Below are 20,217 nucleotides of genomic sequence, written 5' to 3'. Positions count from 1 at the left end.
ACTATCACCAAGTTACTAGAACTTAGTGATGAACTATAATATGAAAGGGATGACGAAAGTAATTCCCAAGCTCTTCGCGATGCTTAAATCGGTGAAGGTAGACATCAAGAAATAGCATCAAGTGTTGATGGTTTACAAGACCACTAGTTTCAAGAGAAGGGCAAAGGGAAAGAAAGAGGAACTTCAAAGAAGAATAGCAAGCAAGTTGCTGCTCCCATGAAGAAGCCCAAAGCTAGACCCAAGCCTGGAACTGAGTGCTTCTACTGCAAATGAAATGGTCATTGGAAGTGGAACCGCCCTAGATACTTGGCGGATAAGAAGGATGGCAAAGTGAACAAAAGTATATTTGATATACATGTTATTGATGTGTACTTTACTAGTCTTTATAGCAACCCCTCAGTATTTGATACTGGTTTAGTTGCTAAGAGTAGTAAGATCCTGGAAAAAGACATATGGGTTAGGGCCCATTCAAAAGATACACCGTTGAACAATTACCAGAAAAGGAGATTGCACCAGTTGAATTAAAAGGCTTGAATGAGATAACATCATCAAAAGAACTTGAACTCATTGAGAATGGAAACTTGAATCTTCTGAGATATCTTCAGCACTCCGGAACAATTGAATAGTGAGAGGTGAATGATTAAGAATTGCACCGGCATGAGAAAGCATTGAAATGAGGAAAATGATATGATCAACCAAGCTTGAATTGGATCCACCAGAGAAGAAAAAAAATGACGAATGATGAACTTGAAGCAACGTTAGAATCTTCATGAAAATCACCGGATAAGAACATTGACGGAAAAGGAATGGAGAGGCTTCCTGTCGGTGTCAAAATCGGCGGATCTCGGGTAGGGGGTCCCGAACTATGCATCTAGGCCAGATGGTAACAGGAGGTAGGGGACACAATGTTTTACCCAGGTTCGGGCCCTCTTGATGGAGGTAAAACCCTACGTCCTGCTTGATTAATATTGATGATACGGGTAGTACAAGAGTAGATCTACCACGAGATCGGAGAGGCTAAACCCTAGAAGCTAGCCTATGGTATGATTGTATGTTGTGGTTGTTGTCCTACGGACTAAAACCCTTCGGTTTATATAGACACCGGAGAGGGTTAGGGTTACACAAGGTCGGTTTCAAAGGAGGAGATATCCATATCCATATTGCCTAGCTTGTCTTCCACGCCAAGTAGAGTCCCATCCGGACACGAGACGAAGTCTTCAATCTTGTATCTTCATAGTCCAGCAGTCCGGCCAAAGGATATAGTCCGGCTGTCCGGAGACCCCCTAATCCAGGACTCCCTCAGTAGCCCCTGAACCAGGCTTCAATGACGATGAGTCCGGTGCGCAGTATTGTCTTCGGTATTGCAAGGCGGGTTCCTCTCCAAATTCCGTGTACCTGTCGAAATAGTGTCCGGCCTCTTGTGAATGTTGCACTCCTTGGCTTCCACGCCCAATAATGGCCACTTTCCATGTGTCGAGCGAATGTGAAGAGCCAGGGTGTTTTTACATTTACCCCCTAGCTGTGTGAATGAGCTTCCTATTAAAAAGATGATGATTCAGATCCAAATCACACCATCCTCCCTTGGCGAGCCTTCATCAGAGCGCATCCGACAGAGATCCATTCCATCATGGCCGGTCGATGCAGCTCCTCCTCTCGCTCCCCTAGCCCCAAGCCTGGAGATTGGGAGAGATGTTCTGTCCCGCACATCAAATTAGTGATGCTTCAGACCAAGGGATTTCTTCCCCCAGCGTACATGGTCCCGGTTCGAGCCGGGCTTGCCACCTATAATGGCGGAGAGCAAGCGGAGAGCCTTCCCAATCCCTCCAAGGGAGAGCGGGTATTCCTTGTCCCTTATTTGGTAACAGGGCTAGGATTTCCAATTCATCCGTTTCTCCGGGGGCTCCTGGAGTTCTACGGCCTCCAGTTGCATAACCTTACGCCTGCCTCCATGCTGCATATCGCGGGATTTGTAGCCCTTTGCGAGTTGTTTTTGTGCTGTGAAGCTCATTTCGCTCTGTGGAGGAAGTTGTTTTGCCTTGTGCCCCGTTCTCAGAGGGGCTCAATATATCAAGTGGGCCGAGCCGAAGTGTGGCGTATTGCCGGGACCGGATACCTGTCCAGAACCCCAAAGAAGACGTCCGAAGACCGGCCTTCAGAATGGTTTTATATAGAAGAAGTCCCCCTCCCGAATCCTATTAGAATCGGCCTTCCTGAGTTCGACAACGCCCCCTTGAAGAAGCGCCAGAGCTGGCGTCCATGGAGCTCCTTGGAGGAAGATGACATGGACGTTCTTTACCTGATGAGCTGGATAAGTTTTTTAGCTCGATCCGGATTAACCATGACCGAGGTCATGGCCATATGTATTATGCGGGGGGTGCAGCCGCTTCAATATAGAGGCCACCCCATGTGTGATTTCAACGGGGAGGATGACGCCACCCGCCATGGCCGCAAAGGGCCGGGATCGGCTGCTGATCTAATAAAGATCTTATCCACTTTGTACAAGGGAGAAGAGGAGGAATTCCTTCGTGTCAACCCGCAGGGCGGATTTTCTATGTACAATCCTCCAAGCTGGGTAAGCGGAGACTTTTCTCGCCCATCCATTTCGTATTCCCGTAGTTAAGTATTCAGTCTAGCGATTTCATCGCAGGAGCTGCGCCAGGCTGTAAAGGAGATAAACAGCCCTCCTCCACAACCCGAGGACCCTGGACGGTCCCTTGACCCGGCCTCCCTGGAGGATCCGGACATATCTGTGGAGCTGATCGATGGGGTATTTTACCAATCGAGTAATGACAACGCTTTGGTGGCCATTACGGCCGATTACCCTGGGCTACTTCCAGCCTCACAGGTGACTGAGACCGAAGTCCCGGCACTTGAAAGGGGATCCGTCCTTGCGTTTTTTATTGTCAGCCGTGTTTTGCAGGGGAGGTCCTCGAGGCGGAAGGCCGAGCCTGTGGCGACTAGCCAACAAGGGGCCGCGAGGCCAGGCAGGCTGAAAAGACCCGCAGTCCGGATTGAGACACCGGTGCAGCGGTACGGCGCGCCGTCTTTATTGCAAGACATTATTCTCAGAGGCATATTAACACCCATGCCTTCTTTTCAGGAAAAAGAGCGCTCGCCGGACTATACCCGGAGAAGCTACCAATCGCGCCTCCACCAGCCAGGCTCCAAGGCCGGATTCGGAGGCGGGAACGAATACGAGGCGTGCGCCGGGCGCTCCTCCGACAGAGGATGCGGATAAACTGCCCGCCACCAATTCCAAGGTGGAAAGTGCCATGAACCACATGCGTCGCCAGACTGTTCTTCGTGACGCTTGTTTCTCCCAAGAGGCATTGGATGCCTTCAACTCGGGAGACGCGTACCTCCATGCCACTCAAAATGGTCTAGCCAGAGCCATGGAGCAGTATGTAAAAGACATACAGGTGAGAAAATTTGGTGATTATATATATCGGTAGCCCCTGAGACTTGAAACAGTTAGGATAACTGATTTAAGGATCATTTGTTATGCAGGTTCTTACAGAAAAGAATACGCAACTGTCCCAGGAGCTAGAAGAGTGCAAAGCCCAACTTCAGGCCGCACTGGCCGCAGCAGGGGAGCCCAAAGAGACCCCCTCTGGTAACATATCCTTCGAATGATAAGTATCATATAGAATGCGGCGTATATGCAGATCTGACGATAAAATTGCAGATGACGCTGGAGTAAATCCGGATAAGCAACAACTCCTACGCCAGCTGAAGGCCGGTGAGAGCGTGCTTACGAGGGTGAGGCAGGAGAAGAATGATCTCCTAGATGCCAACACCAAGCTGGGCGTGGAACTAAAAGATGTTCGTGCCCAACTGTCGGACTCTGTTAAGGAGAATCGGCGGCTTCGACGCGGCATATTTAGTAAGTGCTTGAACGAACTTTGAAAAAGAGTTCGGCGAGGAAGCTGGCTGATAGAGTTATGTCTGTAGGTAGGCTAATAGGTCGTCCTGCCGAGGAAATGCCTGGTTCAATGGGTGACCTTCTTCCCGAGCTCTCACAGTTGCACGAACGAGTTCGGCAGGTGATGCAAGGCGTCGCCCAGGCCTTGTGGCCATCCGTCTCCATACCCGAAGGCCTTGGAGAGCTTGCAGAAAAGCTGAAGGGAGCACGGCGGCGCTTCCAATTATGGTAGATATCGGCCTGCCGTTAGGGCGCCAGGGAAGCCTGGGCAATGGTGAAGACACGGTACACGAAGGCTGACCCGAACCACATGGCCGAAGTCGGACCTGTGGGGCCCGATGGGAAGGAGATCCCTGTGAGCTTAGTGTACGGCCAAGTAGAATTGGCCGCAAAGTATTCCCAACAGGACTGTAGACTAGACAGCCTATTGGATGGTATTGAAGAGGAATTCAACCAGTAAAATTGACTATGTAATTTTAAAGTGACATGTATAATGCCTTCTAGCCGGATTGTAGATCATTTGTCGTGGCGGACCTTTTCGCTTCAACCTCGGGATCCGACGGTCCGGAGTGTATCCGAATACCCTCTCGGTTATGTAAGAACCGGGGCATGCATGGAGACCAGGCGTAGGGGTCATTAGTGCTTTATCAGACAAGTGCCCAACTAGTTATGTCATATTACATGGGTAGTAAGAAACATCTTCCAGGGAGAATAGTTCCATTAAGGGTTCCTTTCCCTGGGTAAGCATGCCCTAAAGTGCATGTCCGGACTGCGATAAGAAGCGCAGAAAAAGCATCTGGGGCAGATAAGGATAATAAATAAAAGTCCTCTTTTGTTCTCCGACCGAATATTCCCTTAAGAACGCTAGCTTTCAGCTTCACCCAGTCTGAGGTACACGTCCGGCTGACCCGGCGGTAACAATAGCAGAGGTGCTCCCCTTATGCCCTAGCCGAATTAACGGGAACGTAGGGCATAAATACAAGAGCCAGGAAACACAGCTTGGCCAAAACTTAAGTCATATCAATGCATATAATGGTGAAAAAAGGTACATGCGGAAGTATAACACATGTGTTGGGCATGAGGCCCAGGTAAATAATTTAAGCTTCTGTGAAAGAAGCCCCCAGGTATGAAGAGTGCGGCTAGCGCATCTGTAATGTACGAGTGAGGCACAAGGTGGCCCTTGAAGGCCTAGAGAAATAAAATAAAGAAAGGGAAACAAGACAGATGATGCATATGCAAAAAATGGACAAAGGGAGGGGACTAACATAGAGTCCGGTGCTAGGCGTAGAATCTTCGAAGCCTGGCTGCGTTCCATGGGTTCGGCTCGAGTCGACTAGTCGATGCATCCTGCAGTCGGTATGCTCCACCGGTCAGAACTTGGTCGATAATGAAGGGACCTTCCCATTTGGGCTCGAGCTTGTTCTTTTTCTTATCCGGCAGTCGTAGAACTAGTTCGCCAACGTTATAAGTTTTGGCCCGTACTTCTTTGCTTTGGTATCTGCTAGCCTGTTGCTGGTAAAATGCGGAACGGGCTATGGCTACGTCGTGCTCTTCCTCCAAGGTGTCCAGACTGTCCTGCCGATCAAGCTCGGCTTCTCTTTCTTCGTACATGCGCACTCGAGGTGAGTCATGAATTATGTCACAGGGCAGGACTGCCTCTGCGCCGTACACCATAAAAATGGTGTATATCCAGTACTACGATTCGGCGTGGTCCGCAGCCCCCAGAGTACGGAGTTGAGCTCCTCTACCCAGTGCGTGTCAGACTCCGTTAAGGAGCGCACTAATCTGGGTTTAATGCCGCTCATTATAAGACCATTTGCTCGTTCGACTTGACCGTTGGTTTGTGGGTGATAGACTGAAGCATAATCGAGCTTGATGCCCATTTTGCTGCACCAGAGTTTTACCTCGCCAGCCGTGAAGTTCGTGCTGTTATCAGTGATGATGCTGTGGGGGGCGCCATAACGGTGTACAACCCCGGATATGAAATCTATCACCGGTCCGGATTCGGCTGTTTTAACCGGTTTAGCCTCTATCCATTTGGTGAATTTATCCACCATGACCAATAAGTATTTTTTCTTGTGGGTTCCCCCTTTAAGGGGTCCAACCATGTCAAGCCCCCAGACCGCAAAGGGCCATGTAATGGGGATTGTTTGGAGGGCGGTGGGTGGCATGTGGCTTTGATTTGCAAAGAGCTGGCAACTGGCGCAACGTTGGACCAAGTCCTGTGCATCTGACCGGGCCGTTGGCCAATAGAATCTTGTACGGAAGGCCTTGCGTACAAGAGCCCGGGCTGCGGCATGATGACCGCCGAGTCCGGCGTGAATTTCTGCCAAAAGGTTCCGCCCTTCCTCTTCGGATATGCACCTTTGAAGCACTCCGGTAGCGCTTTTTTTGTACAATTCTCCCTCATGGACCCTGTAGGCCTTGGATCGCCGCACTATGCAGCGTGCCTCATTTTGGTCCTCCGGAAGTTCCTGTCTAGTTAGGTAGGCCAGGAATGGTTCTGTCCATGGGGCAATAATGGCCAATATTTTATGGGCTGAATGTGTTATTTCGGTGGCGGAGCCTTCGATTGTGTCAGAGAGTTCGGTATCGGGTATTTTGGCCGGGTCCGGACTATTGTTACCGGTGTCTTGAAGAGCCTTTCCAGGAATGTGTTGGGAGGGACCGCGTCGCGTTTTGCGCCGATGCGGGCGAGGATATCCGCTGCCTGATTGTTTTCTCGAGCCACATGGTGAAATTCGAGCCCCTCGAACCGAGCTGACATCTTTAGGACGGCATTGCGATAAGCTACCATTTTCGGATCCTTGGCATCAAAGTCTCCATTTATTTGGGATATCGCGAGGTTCGAATCCCCACGCACCTCTAGGCGTTGAATGCCCATGGATACTGCCATCCGGAGACCATGTAGAAGGGCCTCATATTCGGCTGCGTTGTTGGAGTCCGTATACATTATCTGTAGTACGTATTGAACTGAATCTCCTGTTGGGGACGTCAAAACGATGCCAGCCCCAGACCAGCCAACATTTTGGAGCCGTCGAAGTGGATGATCCAGTTCGAATATGTGACGTACTCCTTAGGGAGTTCGGCTTCCGTCCACTCAGCAACGAAGTCAGCCAAAACTTGCGATTTAATAGCTCACCGTGGCTTGTAAGTTATGTCGAACAGGAGGAGCTCAATGGCCCATTTGGCAATCCGGCCCGTCGCGTCACGGTTGTTTATAATATCGTTAAGTGGTACTTCCGAGGCTACCGTTATCGAACACTCTTGAAAGTAGTGTCGCAGTTTCTGGGATGCCATAAATACCGCATACGCTATCTTTTGATAATGCGGTTACCGTGATTTGCATGGAGTAAGGATAGTGGACACATAGTAAACTGGCTTTTGAAGGGGGAATTTGTGTCCGTCCGCTTCTCGTTCGACGACGAGCACTGCGCTTACTACTTGATGAGTTACCGCAATATATAATAGCATTGGTTCGCCAATGTTTGGCGTGGCTAGGACTGGGTTTGTTGCCAATATGGCTTTTATTTCGTTGAGTCCGGCCGTGGCGGCATCCGTCCACTCGAAGTGGTCGGTGCGCCGGAGGAGGCGATAAAGGGGTAATGCCTTTTCTCCCAAGCGGGAGATAAAGCGGCTTAGAGCCGCCACACATCCAGTCAATTTTTGTATTTGTTTGAGGTCTATTGGGGTAGCCAACTGTGACAACGCTCGGATTTTGGCCGGATTAGCTTCAATACCTCAACTGGAGACAATGAATCCCAGGAGCTTTCCGGCTAGTACGCCGAAAACGCATTTTTCCGGATTGAGCTTGATGTCATATGTTCGGAGGTTATCAATGTGAGCCTCAAGTCGTCTACTAGAGTTTCGACATGCTTGGTTTTAACGACCACGTCATCTACGTATGCCTCCACTGTTTTGCCGATCTAGTTTGCCAGACATGTCTAAATCATGTGCTGATATGTTGCGCCGGTGTTTTTGAGCCAGAAGGGCATTGTGTTGAAGCAGAATGGGCCGTATGGTGTGATGAATGCCGTTGCGGCCTGGTCTGGCTCTGCCATTTTAATTTGATGGTAGCCGGAGTATGCGTCGAGGAAACACAATGAATCGTGTCCTGCGGTGGCGTCGATGATTTGATCGATGCGGGGGAGGGGGAAAGGATCCTTTGGGCAGGCCTTGTTAAGGTCCTTAAAATCGATGCACAAGCGCCAGGATTTGTCCTTCTTTGGTACCATCACCAGGTTTGCTAGCCAGTCTGGATGTTTTATGTCTCTGATGAATCCAGCCTCCAATAGCTTGGCTAGTTCCTCTCCCATGGCTTGTCTCTTAGGTTCAGAGAAACGCCGACTGGCTTGAATCCTTTTAGGATATTTAGGCTATGCTCGGCCAGCCTACGTGGGATTCCTGGCATGTCTGAAGGGTGCCAGGCAAAAATGTCCCAGTTCTCGCGTAGGAACTCTCAAAGTGCGGCGTCGACATTAGGGTTTAATTGTGCCCCGACGGAAGCTGTTTTTGTAAGGTCCATTGGATGGACTTGGAATTTGACTATATCGTCCGCCGGTTTAAAGGAGGTGGACTTGGATCTTTTATCGAGTATCACATCGTCCCTGTTCACCGTGGAGTGCAGCGCAGTTAGTTCCTCGGCCGCTAGGGCTTCGGATAGTGCCTCGAGGGCCAGTGCGGCTGTCTTATTTTCAGTGCGGAGTGCTATGACCGGATCACTAGCAAGAGTGATGATTCCGTTGGGCCTGGGCATTTTGAGCTTCATGTACCCGTAATGGGGTATGGCTTGGAAGATTGTAAACGCCTCTCGCCCTAATAGAGCGTGGTATCCGCTGCTGAACGGGGCCACTTGGAATGTAATTTCTTTGGACCTGTAATTATCCGGCGTGCCGAATACCACATCTAGTGTGATTTTCCCAGCACAGCGTGCTTCCCGACTGGGGATGATTCCTCTAAAGGTTGTGCTACTTTGCTCAATGCGGCTCCAGTCTATTTCCATCTTTTGAAGAGTTTCCTCATAGATGAGGTTTAATCCGCTGCCGCCGTCCATGAGTACCTTGGTGAGTCGAAAGTCGTCCACGATTGGACTGAGGACTAGTGTGGCTGGTTCTCGGGCTGTTCGGAATTTGGGTTCGTCACTGGCATTGAAGGTAATAGCCATGTCACTCCAAGGATTTATTTCTGCTACGTGGCAGATTTCGGCCATGCTGCGGAGTGTTCGCTTGCGTCTATTATTTGACGCGAAGGTCTCAAAGACCGTTAACACCGTATTGTTTTCCACGGGATGGTGCTCTGTGGTATTTGGGAGGAGTAGATCCTCACCACTTTTGGCCACCTGCCGGAGTATCCAACATGCTCTAAGGCTGTGCGTTGGTATTGCATCCATTGTACTATGAATTTTGCAGGGTTCGTTGAGCCATCCCTCCAGTACGGTTCCTTGCCCCGTAGAGGGCTTTTGCTTTTTGGTAGTTAACCCAGGTGTATTGTGATAATGCAGCCTTTTATTTCGGACTGGGTTTGTATTCAGGGCCAGATTATCCCAAATTTTTATTTCGGTTTTCCAGACGCTTTCCATCGCACAGTACTTTCGTACTATGGACACCAAGTCGGCAAAGCGTGTAATTTCGCGGCGACTTATGGCGTTGAGGATTCCCTTGTCCGTGCAATTATTGCAGAAGAATGAAATTGCGTCTTCCTCGCGGCAGTCCTTTATCCTGTTCATGACCAGGAGGATTCTGGCCCAGAAATGGTGTACTGTTTCTTCGGGCTCTTGCCTAATTTGGGATAGATCGCTTATGTTTGGGTGGGTGGGTGGAATTGAACCCGAATCCTCACCCAATCTGAGACTCAGGGGCCAAGGAGTTTCCGAACTCGGAAGTTTGGATTCTTGGATGTTTTTCGATAAATCTAGCCCGCTGCCTGACTCTAGGTTCAGGCCTTGAGTGACGTCCTCCCCTCCGCGGGCATCCGGCTTGGAGGGATCGGGAATCCGGACATAGCTAGTCCTTAAGATAGATGAAGGTTTGCCGCATTGTTCCTCCACCACTGCAACATGATGGGTGACCTGGGGAGAGTTGATCTCTCTCAGATCGGGTTTAGGCCCAATCAGATCATAGTCTGTAGCGACTCCCAGGGCTGTGATGCGATCCAAGAGCTCGTTCAGGGAAGAGAGCTCCATTGGATCAAACTGCTCGGCGAGTTCCGAGTTGACGTGAAGATTGCTTTCGATGACCCAAGAAGTCATCGTCGGCGCAGCAGCCGAACAGGCGGACATAAGAAAACCACCTAGCCGGAGAGTTTGGCCGATAGCCAAAGCTCCCTCAGCAACAGTGCCGTCTTTAAATACGGGATGAGACATCCTTCCTGGTGGCGACGGCACAACGGAACTCTCAATGAAAGCACCAATGTCGGTGTCAAAACCGGCGGATCTCGGGTAGGGGGTCCCGAACTGTGCGTCTAGGCCGGATGGTAACAGGAGGCAGGGGACACAATGTTTTACCCAGGTTCGGGCCCTCTTGATGGAGGTAAAACCCTACGTCCTGCTTGATTAATATTGATGATATGGGTAGTACAAGAGTAGATCTACCACGAGATCGGAGAGGCTAAACCCTAGAAGCTAGCCTATGGTATGATTGTATGTTGTGGTTGTTGTCCTACGGACTAAAACCTTTCAGTTTATATAGACACTGGAGAGGGGTAGGGTTACACAAGGTCGGTTACAAAGGAGGACATATCCATATCTGTATTGCCTAGATTGTCTTCCACGCCAAGTAGAGTCCCATCCGGAAACGAGACGAAGTCTTCAATCTTGTATCTTCATAGTCCAGCAGTCCAGCCAAAGGATATAGTCCGGCTGTCCGGAGACCCCCTAATCCAGGACTCCCTCACTTCCCATCAATAAAAGGATACTAATAAGAAATTTGAGTCCTTGAAGAAAAAGGGTGGGAGGGTGGGAAAACAAGACAACTTGGAGATGGATGAAACAAACACCGTTGAGAAGAACTGATAATTGATCTTGCGAATGTAGAAATGATCAGATCCACTTGAAGAGGAACACACCGGTTGAAAAAGGATTGATATGACAATCTCAATTATCATGAAGGATTGGTATCCACATAGGAGTATGAGAACACCATTTGGGGAAGGTATGGAATCAACACTTGACATTGAAGCAACTCGAATACCACAACTCAAAACAAAACAAAGGATTGGCTTACAGAATAAGCCAGAACAAACATATGATAGAGATTTCGTCCGAAGTTTTCCTGGTGGGGCCTACACGGGCTCGATCGTACAACACCATCATGTATAAGGCAGTGCACATGACATACGAAGCGTCCCCGAGTCAGCATAGCCAAGGACTCTTTAAGACACAACGAGACCACTTTAAACCAACCGTGGATAGGTGGACCACTAGACGTCGAACCCCAATTTCATATCATACATTTGTCGGAAAGATATCCTGAGAGCTACTTGAATTCCCACTTATAAACTCCCGAAACTTCCCGGTTATGCAATCAGGTGTTGGGGATACAGGGGAAGGATAATATCTCATCCAAAGCTAGCAAATCCTAAATCCAGCTGTATCCATCCTTCAACACATAACCAAGAAACCTTCGGAAATCATTTACCTCAACCTTCGAAAAGCATCCGTTATACGAGTTATGGCAATACTCCCGAACTCCCGCCCCAGTACTGGGTGGCATCGAGGTTATCTCACCAACAACTGCATAAAAGAGATTTTTGATGTCGGCGAAACTCAAGTATTCCAGAATTGCAACGATAAAATTGTGACAACAACACCTCGGAGCTCAACTCCCTGGGACACTGCCACAGCCCCTAAATGACAAGAGGCACCAAGAACAATGTTCTCGTCACAAAACCATCGGAACGATTCCAAGATACCCGCGTGATCCTAAATTTTTTTTAGTGAAATTTGAGAAGAGAAGAGTCAAAACTCTACGTCAGGATGCCTCACCAGAGCGACGAAGGGACTGATGAGTAAAAAGAATTCCTACTCCCCGATATATATAATCCTAAATGACTCAAAACATTTTTTCTAGACTCAACAACGCCAACGATTCGATCAAGCAGGGGGCTCCTAAGGTTGGGGAAGGCTCTCATTAGCAACTTGTAACGCCCTTGATGCGACTATATCTCCCACGTGTCGAAGCACGACTTAGAGGCATAACCGCATTGAAAGCAATGTCGCAAGTGAGGTAATCTTCACACAACCCATGTAATAAGGGAAAAAGATACATACTTGGCTTACAATCGCCACTTCACATAATACATGAATAAAGCATTACATCAACCGGATATAATCAAAGTCTGACTACGGTACCAAAATAAAAGAAGACTACCCCAAATGCCACACAGATCCCCAACCGTCCCGACTGGGCTCAACTACTGATCAACTAGAAACGGAACAACATAACGAACACGATCTTCATCGAGCTCCTCCTTGAGCTCGGTTGTGTCACCTGCACGATGTCATCGGCTCCTGCAAGATGGTTTTGGAAGTATCTGTGAGTCACGGGGACTCAGCAATCTCACACCCTCGCGATCAAGACTATTTAAGCTTATAGGTAGGGTAAAAGGTATGAGGTGGAGCTGCAGCAAGCGACTAGCATATTTGGTGGCTAACATACGCAAATGAGAGCGAGAAGAGAAGGCAAAGCACATTCGAGAAACTATGATCAAGAAGTGATCCTAGAACAATCTACGTCAAGCATAACTCCAACACCGTGTTCACTTCCCGGACTCTGCCAAAAAGAGACCATCACGGCTACACACTCGGTTGATGCATTTTATTTAAGATAAGTTTCAGGTTTTCTACAACCGGACATTAAGAAATTCCCATCTTTCCATAACCGCGGGCACGGCTTTCGAAAGATCAATCCCTGCAGGGGTGTCCCAACTTATCCCATCACAAGCTCTCATGGTCAACGAAGGATATTCCTTCTCCCAAGACAATCCAATCAGACTCATCATCCCGGTTACAAGACATCCTCGACAATGGTAAAACAAGTCCAGCAACACCGCCCGAATGTGCCGACAAATCCCGATAGGAGCTGCACATATCTCATTCTCAGGGCACACTCAGATGAGCGCTCCGTACAACTAAAACCAAACCTCGAGTTTCCCCGAGGGGGCACTGCAAAGGGCTCTAGTTTGGACCAACACTCAGAGGAGCACTGGCCCGGGAGGTTTAATAAAGATGACCCTTGAGTCCGCGGAACCCAAGGGAAAAAGAGGCTAGGTGGCAAATGGTAAAACCAATGTTGGGCATTGCTGGAGGAGTTTTATTCAAGGCGAACTGTCAAGGGGTTCCCATCATAACCCAACCGTGTAAGGAACGCAAAATCCGGGAACATAACACTGATATGACGGAAACTAGGGCGGCAAGAGTGGAACAAAACACCAGGCATAAGGCCGAGCCTTCCACCCTTTACCAAGTATATGGATGCATTAATTAAATAAGAGATATTGTGATATCCCAACAAATATCCATGTTCCAACAAGGAACAAACTACAATTTTCACCTGCAACTAACAACACTATAAGAGGGGCTGAGCAAAGTGGTAACATAGCCCAACGACGGTTTGCTAGGACAAGGTGGGTTAGAGGCTTGGCTTAACAATATGGGAGGCATGATAAGCAAGTGGTAGGTATCGCAACATAGGCATAGAAAAAGAGCGAGCAACTAGCAAGCAAAGATAGAAGTGATTTCAAGGGTATGGTCATCTTGCCTGAGATCCCGCAAGGAAGAAGAAGGAGTCCGTGAAGAAAACAAACGGACGTAGTTGAACAGATCCTCACGAACACGACGTTACCGGAACCAACCCGAAGAAGCAACACCGGAAAGAAGCAAACAACATAGTAAACAACCACCACATAATCTTGGCATGATGCACAACCAAGTATGATGCATGTCCGGTTTAATGAAACATGGCATTGCAAAATGCACAAAACAAACCTACAAATTAAGTGGAGCTCAATATGCAAGGAGTTGCATATTGACGGAACACCACATGACTTATTTAGTTCTCTCTTGTTTAGGTACCCAATAAGATTAAATGTTGTTAGCATGGCAAGAGGTGAAACATAATGAAACTATCTATCTAGGCAAGTTTAAATGAGGCCGGAACAACAAACAACAAGTCCGGTAAATCCCCATATGCATTAGTAATTTAATGCAAACAAAAATTTAAACCATTTAAAAGTTGTTATCATGATGCGGATGACATGTGCAAGTTTAAGCAATTTTTATTAAGAGTTGATAAGAGCATTATGAAGCAATTTGTCATCATGGCGGAAACAAAAGGGGTACCACGGCGACGATAACGAAATGGTGCCACGGCAACGTTCCGGTTCCGGTAACTCGATTGAGATACCGATGCAAAGGAGAAGTGTGCGTATGCGTGCAAAAGATGGTGGGGCGCTCCCGGATTCCGGGTGTCCCACGAGTTGGCGACAAGGAAACGAGTGACAATTCGGACATGGTGCAGACAAAGGGTGCACCCCATACGACACAAGCATTCATTCTCGGACGTTCGTTCTCGGCGGTTATACCTTCAAAGCGTGCAAACGGGACGGTTCGAGTTCGTCGAGGGAAGTAGAGGAAGTAGTTGTTCCGCGAAGGTAGTCGTTCACGTTCATAGTGGAAGTAGCGGTTCATGCAACGGTAGTCGAACTTGACGTTCGCGTTACACGGGTCTTCGGCGACAGTCGTCGTACATGGTTCGGAGTGGTACTTGCATCTTCGGACTTGACTAATCCGAGGGCTTCGGGGTTCACCGTTGAACTTGACGAAACCCACGGCGACGAAGAGGTACGCGTCGGCGGTAGTCGTTCAGGCGGAGAGCGTCGTCGAACTTGGCATTCTTCGGACTTGCTGGTCTCGTCGAAACGAATGGGTACTTGGTACAATCCACGTAGTCGTGCACTTGTCGTCGAGGGACTTGATGGTCTTGACAAAACAAAGGGGTACTCGGCAAAACCCTGTTCTTCGGTGGTCGATGGTAGTGGTTCCCGTATCAACACGGTGTGGTTTGTACTTGACGGGTCCGGTCTTGGCGTGCGAACGAAGGATCACCGAATCATGGGGGTGCAAGTGGTGCCGAGGTGGAATTTTGCAGCGATCATGAAGAGCCTCGGGGCTGCATCTCGGCAGTCCAACGACAAGAAGCGGTCACGACGAGGTACACGGGTCGTCGAAGGATCTCTGCGGCCAAAAACAAGAGGCAACAGGGGCAGCGCTAGAGAGGAAACAGGAGCATGGCAAGGTGGATGAGCTTCTACAGATGCTCGCCGGAGGTGAACGGCGGCGAGGCAGGGCATCGTCCTGCTAGATCGAGGGGCACGTGACCATGGCAAGGGGCGCGAGGAAGAAGCCCAGGGCGCGGGGCTTTGAGGCGAGGAGGAGGCCATGGCAGGAGGCGCGGCGGTGCTCTCCGGGAGCTCGAGGCGAGGATGAGGCCATGGCAGGAGGCGCGGCGGCGCTCTTCGGGAGCTTGAGGCGAAGGTGAATGGTGGCTTGGAGACCATGAACACGAGGAACACCACGGCGCTTGCTGGACGGAGCTTGCAGGCGGCAAGGATGGAGCCATGCGGGGACGGGGCGGCGAGGTGCGCTGGCGATGACGGGGACCGAGCGCGGGGGCTCCTGCGTGCATGGGTGGGGCGAGAGACCACTCCTCTCTGGCGGCGCGAGTAGGGGAGAAGAGAGGATCGGGAGAGAGCGAGGCTGCGAGGGAGATGGGGGAGTCGGGCGCTGCGGGAGGGAGAGATGAGATCGAGGGAAGGGAGTGTGTGTGTGTGCGTGCAGCGCTACTGGCGGCGCTGAGGGAACGAGGAGGACGGAGAGAGCGAGGGTTCGGTCAACGCTAGGTTAGGGAGGGAGTGGGCCTTGGGCCGGCCTGGGTGCAGGTGGTCCAGGTGGGCCGGCGCGGAAAATGGCCTAGGGAGGCCCAGTTGGGCTCTCTGCTTTCTCTCACTCTTTCCCATCTTTTTCCATTTAAAACAAAACAGAAAAAGAGAAAGAAAAGAAAGAGAAGGTAGGGGAGGACTCTGGGCATGGGGATAATTTTCACAAACTCGTGAAAATGTGCACAGCCCGAGAAAATGGAAAAGGTCAAGTTTGAAAGATTAGATTCAATTTCATTTGAATTTAATTCAAAAGGTTTGAACTAGGACAGGTTTTTCGAAGTGCCCAAAAATGTTGAGAAATTAGGTGGAGCTCCGGAAAATGAAGAAAATATATATGACAAAGTTAGAGACCAAGAGTTGAGAAGGAAAAAGGCATGGGATATTTGCAAGTGTGTTATGGTTAATTCCAAATAAATGGAACAATTTTTATCATAGCTCCCTAATATTGGGATATATGTTGTAAAGAGAATCACCACGTGAATTCCCTCGGTTTAAATAGATCAAGCAATTTATTTAGTTGAGTTGCAAAAGATTTATGAGATGATGGCATGATGGCATGATGCAATGCAAAAATAAAAGGGCAGGCACAAATGAAACACACGGCGAAACCCGGAACATATGGAAGTCTTCTCGAGCATTGGTCTCGGGGCGTCACACTTACCGATTTACCACTATCGTTTTGGGGTTAGGCATTAGAGACAGCTGCATTCACGTTAAATAGGGCACCATCTAAATCCATTGAGACAACACCGTATGAACTATGGTTTGGCAAGAAACCAAAGCTGTCGTTTCTTAAAGTTTGGGGTTGCGATGCTTATGTGAAAAAGTTTCAAACTGATAAGCTCGAACCCAAATCGGAAGTGCATCTTCATAGGATACGCAAAAGAAACTGTTGGGTACACCTTCTATCATAGATCCGAAGGCAGGATATTTTGTTGCTAAGAATGGATCCTTTCTAGAGAAGGAGTTTCTCTCGAAAGAAGTGAGTGGGAGGAAAGTAGAACTTGATGAGGTAATTGTACCTTCTCCCGAATTGGAAAGTAGTTCGTCATAGAAATCAGTTCCAGTGATTCCTACACCAATTAGTGAGGAAGCTAATGATGATGATCATGAAACTTCAGATCAAGTTACTACCGAACCTCGTAGGTCAACCAGAGTACGGCCCGCACCAGAGTGGTACGGTAATCCTGTTCTGGAAGTCATGTTACTAGACCATGACGAATCTATGAACTATGAGGAAGCGATGATGAGCCCATATTCTGCAAAATAGCTTGAGTCCATGAAATCTGAGATGGGATCCATGTATGAGAACAAAGTATGGACATTGATTGACTTGCCCGTTGATCGGTGAGCCATTGAGAATAAATGGATCTTCAAGAGGAAGATGTATGCTAATAGTAGTGTTACCATCTACAAAGCTCGAATTGTCGCAAAATGTTTTCGACAAGTTCAAGGTGTTGACTGCGATGAGATTTTCTCATTCGCATTGATACTTAAAAGTTTGTCTGAATCATGTTAGCAGTTGCCGCATTTTATGAAATCTGGCAAATGGATGTCAAAATTGCATTCCTTAATGGATTTCTTAAAGAAGAGTTGTATATGATGCAACCAGAAGGTTTTGTCGATCCTAAAGGTGCTAACAAAGTGAGCAAGCTTCAGTGATCCATCTATGGACTGGTGCAAGCATCTCAGAGTTGGAATATATGCTTTGATAAAGTGATCAAAGCATATGGTTTTATACAGACTTGCGGTGAAGCCTGTTTTTACAAGAAAGTGAGTGGGAGCACTACAACATTTCTGATAAGTATATGTGAATGACATATTGTTGATCAGAAATAATGTAGAATTTTCTGGAAAGCATAAAGGAGTGTTTGAAAGGAGTTTTTTCAAAGAAAGACCTCAGTGAAGCTACTTACATATTGAGCATCAAGATCTATAGAGATAGATCAAGACGCTTGATATATTTTCAATGAGTACATACCTTGACAAGATTTTGAAGTAGTTCAAAAATGGAACAGTCAAAGAAGGAGTTCTTGCCTGTGTTGCAAGGTATGAAGTTGAGTAAAGACTCAAAACCCAACCACGACAAAAAATAGAAAGAGAATGAAAAGTCATTCCCTATGCCTTAGTCATAGGTTCTATAAAGTATGCTATGTTGTGTACCAGACCTATTGTGTACCTCACCATGAGTTTGGCAAGAGGGTACAATAGTGATCCAGGAGTGGATCACTGGACAGCAGTTAAAAATATCCTTAGTGGAACAAGGAAATGCTTCTCGGTTATGGAGGTGACAAAGAGTTCGTTGTAAAGAGTTACGTCGATGCAAGCTTTGACAATGATCAGGATGACTCTAAGTCTCGATCTAGATACATATTGAAAGTGGGAGCAATTAGCTAGAGTAGCTCCGTGCAAAGCATTGCAGACATAGAAAATTTGCAAAATACATACGGCTCTGAATGTGGCAGACCCGTTGACTAAATTTTTCTCACAAGCAAAACATGATCACTCTTTGGGTGTTAATCATATAGCGATGTGAACTAGATTATTGACTCTAGTAAACCCTTTGGGTATTAGTCACATGGAGATGTGAACTAATCACATAAAGATGTAAACTATTGGTGTTAAGTCACATGACGTTGTGAACTAGATTATTGACTCTAGTGCAAGTGGGAGACTGGAGGAAATATGCCCTAGAGGCAATAATAAAGTTGTTATTTATATTTCTGTATATCATGATAAATGTTTATTTTTCATGCTAGAATTGTATTAACCGGAAACTTAGTACATGTGTGAATAAATAGACAAAAAGAGTGTCCATAGTATGCCTCTACTTGACTAGCTCGTTAATCAAACATGGTTAAGTTTCCTAGCCATGGACATGTGTTGTCATTTGATGAATGGGATCACATCATTAGAGAATGATGTGATGGACAAGAACCATCCGTTAGCTTAGCATAATGATCGTTTAGTTTATTGTTATTGCTTTCTTCCTGACTTATACATGTTCCTATGACTATGAGATTATGCAACTCCCAAATACCGGAGGAACACTTAGTGTGCTATCAAACATCACAACATAACTGGGTGATTATAAAGATGCTCTACAGGTGTCTCTGATGGTGTTTGTTGGGTTGGCATGGATCGAGATTAGGATTTGTCACTCTGTGTATCGGAGAGGTATCTCTAGGCCCTCTCAGTAATGCTCATCAATATAAGCCTTGCAAGTAATGTGACTAATGAGTTAGTTGCGGGATGAAGAATTACGGAACTAGTAAAGAGACTTGCCGGTAATGAGATTGAACTAGGTATGATGATACCGACGATCAAATATCGGGAAAGTAACATACTGATGACAAAGGGAACAATGTATGTTGTTATGCGGTTTGACCGATAAAGATCTTCGTAGAATATGTAGGAACCAATATGAGCATCCAGGTTCCGCTTTTGGTTATTGACCAGAGATGAGTCTCAGTCATGTCTACATAGTTCTCGAACCCGTAGGGTCCGCACGCTTAACGTTTGATGACGATTGGTATTATGAGTTATGTGATTTGATGTGCCGAAGGTTATTCAGAGTCCCGGATGAGATCACGGACATGACGAGGAGTCTCGAAATGGTTGAGACATAAAGATCGATATACTGGAAGGCTATATTTGGACATTAGAAAGGTTCCAAGTGATTCGGGTATTTTTTGGAGTACCGGGGAGTTACAGGAATTCACCGGGAGAAGTAATGGGCCTTATTGGGATTTAGTGGAGAGAGGGGAGAAGGGCCAAGAGGTGGTGCGCGCCTCCCCCTACCCAAACCGAATTGGACAAGGGGTGGGGGCACGGCCCCCCTTTCCTTCTTCCTCTCCCTCTCTTTCCTTCTCTCCTACTCCGGATAGGAAAGAGGGGGGAATCCTACTTGGACTGGGGAGTCCTAGTAGGATTCCCACACCTGGCGCGCCCCCTTAGGGTCGGCCACCTCTTCCCTCCCCTCCTTTATATATGTGGCGAGGGGGCACCCCATAGACACACAAGTTGATTGTTTAGCCGTGTGCGGTGCCCCCCTCCACAGATTTCCACCTCGATCATATCGTTGTAGAGCTTAGGCGAAGCCCTGCGTCGGTAACTTCATCATTACCATCATCACGCCTTTGTGCTGACGAAACTCTCCCTCGACCTCAGCTAGATCTAGAGTTCATGGGACGTCATCGAGCTGAATGTGTGTAGATCACGGAGGTGCCGTACCTTCGGTGCTAGGATCGGTCAGATCGTGAAGATGTACGACTACATCAACCGTGTTGTCATAACACTTCCGCTTACGGTCTACAAGGGTACATGGACAACACTCTCCCCTCTCGTTGATATGCATCACT

This window comes from Triticum aestivum, chromosome 6A (genome assembly GCF_018294505.1).
Source record: "Triticum aestivum cultivar Chinese Spring chromosome 6A, IWGSC CS RefSeq v2.1, whole genome shotgun sequence".
Taxonomy (NCBI): Eukaryota; Viridiplantae; Streptophyta; class Magnoliopsida; order Poales; family Poaceae; genus Triticum; species Triticum aestivum.
Note: the sequence above shows the minus strand (reverse complement) of the source record.